Here is a 4,529-nt window from a genome sequence, read left to right as displayed (position 1 = left end):
AACTTCCTCAGCAAACGATGGTAATGTATCGAGTTTTGTATGAAGGCATTGCATTTTTGCACCAGCTGTAACTAAACTTGCATTTTTTTTCAGTGGGGACATTTCCTTTTCTATTGGAAATGGTGCTATATCTTTGCATTTTTAAATAGCTGTAGCACAAAACAAATTCCTTTTATTGCTTTTATCTTCATTAAGGAAGCAGCGACAGCTGCTTCCAGTTTTTGGCTAGTTCTGGAAACTGTTGAAAAATATAGATAATTTGGTAGCAGTTCAGTTCCAAACTGTGTGGTCAAGTGTGTCGTCAAGATGTCCCTGTGCAGCACTGCGGCCAATGAGTGGGGAGCATTACTGGTGGCAGCGTGGTATTGTATTTTGTTGTTTTATTTATCCTCTTCATCATTTACACATATAGATACAAAGTGATATGAGACAAGTCAGTATTATGAGAAGATGAAATGAGACAACATGAATTAATGTGGTTATTATAAACTGTGTGTCTGTTACAAATATACAGGAGTTTACACACAAAAAATGCTCCAAGCAAGTTATTACCTACACACAATTATACTCAGTCCTTTTAATTCAAACTGTGATTAAACTTCAAAAAAGATAAATGGATGGATACTCTTGATAAGAACACAAAAAAGTAATAGGATGTTTACCATTTGTATTGCATCATGTGATAATAGTTTACAAAATCACCTCTTTTTGCCCAAAGAACACAAATATACACTACAAAATCATACTCTGCTTATGAATTTACAACAGTTAATCTAGTTTTAAAAAGTTTATAGCTTTAGCAGTATGTTTGTGACCATAGCTTACAACTGCAGCTTTTCTTACAAAAGACACAAATTTGAAAATTAAAAGATATTTACAATATATACAACATCATGATGAAAATGTGTTGTGTGATATTGCAATTCTTTATGCTAACAAATATTCATTTATACTGTAACAACATTTACTAAGGAGATTGTTGTGTACAGGGCCTTGAATTTTGCAGTGTTTTTATTGTTTCACATCAATAGGGATATCAAATCACTCTAGCTATGTCATAGGCATAAATATGGAAGTGTGTGAATGGAAATGTATCCAAATATTATGGACCTGAATATAAAGTGTTTTTAGAGTATTACTTCTCCAAATGTAATCTTAGTGATGGCACCTCATGCATCTTGTGGCACTATTTTATGTTATTTTATATTATTGCAGATATTTCAGGTTTTATTCACAAAGTATCTTTATACTTTTTGAAACACTTTAATAAAATATGGTGTATAAAACGTTTGTAAATGAATTTTTAATTCATTAGTCTTATTATACACACATCAAAAAAAGTTTTGCATTACTCTGGTTCCCAGAACTCCTGAAGATGGCGTTGACTGTGGATATTTTATCACAGACACAGTTCTTTTGACAGTTCAGAGGTCACTAAACCTGCCCAAATATGTAAACAACCATGCTCAACCAGTGCCTATTAGATCCAGTAGCCGATGAGTACCAGTCATTCCACCAGGAAGGATGTATATGGCTCATGTGTGTAGTTAAACTATGCCTAGACAATCAATACCATGGTTTGATTGCATCTGCATTGTTACTTTGTGCCAGGAAGGGCTCCCAACAAGGGAAGTGTCCAGACATCTCAGAGTGAACTGAAGCGATGTTGTTTGGACATGGAGGAGACAGAGAGATAGGAACTGTCGATGATATGCCTCACTCAGGCTGCCCAAGGGCTACTACTGCAGTGGATGACTGCTACCTATGGATCATGACTCGGAGGAACCCTGGCAGTGATGTCACGATGTTGATTAATGCCTTTTTGTGCAGCCAAAGGATGTCATGTTAAGACTCAAACTGTGCATAATAGGCTGCATGATGCGCAACTTCACTCCCAATGTCCATGGTGAGGTCCATCTTTGCAATCCCGACACCATGCAACGCGGTACAGATGGGCTCAGCAACATGCCAAATGGACCGCTCAGGATTGGCATCATGTTCTCTTCACCAATGAATGTCGCATATGCATTCAACCAGACAATCGTCGGAGACATGTTTGGAGACAACCTGGTCAGGCTGAATGCCTTAGACACACCGTCCAGTGAGTGCAACAGGGTGGAGGTTCCCTGCTGTTTCAGAATGGCATTATGTGGGGCCGAGGTACGCTGATGGTGGTCATGGAAGGTGCCGTAATGGCTGTACAACACGTGAATGCCATCTTCCGACTGATAGTGCAACCATATCGGCAGCATATTGTCGAGGCATTTGTCTTCGTGGATAACAATTCACAACCCCACTGTGCACGTTGTGAATGACTTCCTTCAGGATAACGACATTGCTTGACTAGAGTGGTCAGCATGTTCTCCAGACATGAACCATATCGAACATGCCTGGGATAGATTGGAAAGGGCTGTTTATGGACATTGTAACCCACCAACCACTCTTGAGGGATCTACGCCAAATCGCCATTGAGGAGTGGTCAATCTAGACCAACAGTGCCTTGATGAACTTGTGGATAGTATGCACAATGAATACAGGCATGCGTCAATCCAAGAGGACATGCTACTGGGTATTAGAGGTAGCAGTATGTACGACAATCTGGGCCACCACCTCTGAAGGTCTCGCTGTATGGTGGTACAACATGCTATGTGTGGTTTTCATGAGCAGTAAAAAGGTCGGAAGTGTTGTTTCTGTTGATCTCTATTTCAATTTTCTGTACAGGTTCCAGAACTCTCAGATCCGAGGTGATGCAAAACTTTTTTTGATGTGTGTAAAATTCGACATGGTTTGTCGCAATATATCCCCAAAGGAGACATCTCTGTCTGTTATGTTATTTGCTTTTTATATATTATATATATACTCACCATGTATTTTGCATATCCTGTATATATTTATTTTAACATTCATTTAATGGTTATGATCTTCCATAAAATGGAGCTGTAACTTCTGGGATGTATATTGGAATAGAGGTCACTACAGGTCTTTGATGAGCATATTCTCACTGTCTGCACTGGTTGTAAGCAATGGCTTCAGTCTTTTTTTCTGCCATGTAAATGATTGAGTCAATTGTTACATGTTTATGCTCTGACATGGTTAAGCCTATATGACTCTTCTGGTAATGGTATGTTATCATTATGTTCTCACAACTGTGTTATCAACAGATACACAAACAAAAAGTACAGAGCTTTGCTTTGCTAGCTTTCAGAATGAAATTTCTTTCTCAAGCTGTAGGAGAGAAAACACACACACACACACACACACACACACACACACACACACACACACACACACACACACACACCTGTCTACCTACATTTTGTTATGCCTTTTTGTGAGTCATCTCTGTGTTCCTAAATAATTCATTATTCTCATCCAGAACTTTCCATACATTTGTATAACTGTATTACATACAATTCTGTACCTGTTATTTGTTCTGTCTTTGTATTTTGACAACTATGATGGCTATGTTACAGTGAAAATCTAGATCTGCAGAAAATCAATGCATTCTGCAACTCACTGCTGTCTTTCTTTTGATTTGAATATTCAACGTTTGCTGTGCACCATTGGTATCTAATGGATTACAATTTAGTCAGTCATAAATATGTGGAAAAAGTCATGATTGCAATGGGCTTTAGTGCCAAGTTCACGAATGCTATTCAGAATATTTTGTTTGGGCTATGCTGTGTCACAAGTCATTATTAATGGTAGACTAAATAAGAAAATTCCCATCAACAGATCAGTCAGACAGTGTTGCATGTTATCTACAGCAGTGTATGTAATAGCTTTAGATTCTCTACTCCATATCAATGTATGTTGGGAGTGACAAGGAATTCTAAAAGCAAATGAACAGATCACATGAAGAGCTTACATACATGACTTGAGTGTTCTCATAAGAAGTTCAAGAGATGTTGACACGTTACACAACATCCTCCAGTAGTACCAAAATCTATAGGTGCAATTGTTAACCCTAAAAACATCATGCCATTGCCAATTGCAAACAATATGTGGAATATAGAGTAGAACTGGTTCACTGCCAAAGGTTTGAGAGAAGTGCTAGGCTTTATTGTGCCAAATAACCCACAAAGAATGTGCATTCTCAATTGGTGCTTGACACTACATAAAATAAGAGCAGTCATAAAAATCCATGCTTGTAGAACACAGTGTCAAGAAGGAAGTGGTCAACCTAGAAAGACGATAGAATGAATGCGAGGACTGAAGAATTGTCAGAGAGGCACCCAGAGCCCTGGATTTATTATTTAGCTGTGACAAAAATGTCAGGCTAACCATCTTGCAAATACCTACAAACGCGTGTTACTTAGCTCACGTCCTCAATGAAATAGGGAGGGCTATACTGTAAGCAATATATTGATTTATATGGAAGGGTGATATTTTAAAGATTTCTTTGCAGATCTGCACCCTCAGCTTAACTGAGGGTGGTCTGGGACTAACAGACTTGCACGCAAAATGCGCAACACTAAACATCAACAGAGATAAGTGTGCAATACACTTTTAAAGAAAATAAAAAAATA

This window comes from Schistocerca piceifrons, chromosome 1 (genome assembly GCF_021461385.2).
Source record: "Schistocerca piceifrons isolate TAMUIC-IGC-003096 chromosome 1, iqSchPice1.1, whole genome shotgun sequence".
Taxonomy (NCBI): Eukaryota; Metazoa; Arthropoda; class Insecta; order Orthoptera; family Acrididae; genus Schistocerca; species Schistocerca piceifrons.
Note: the sequence above shows the minus strand (reverse complement) of the source record.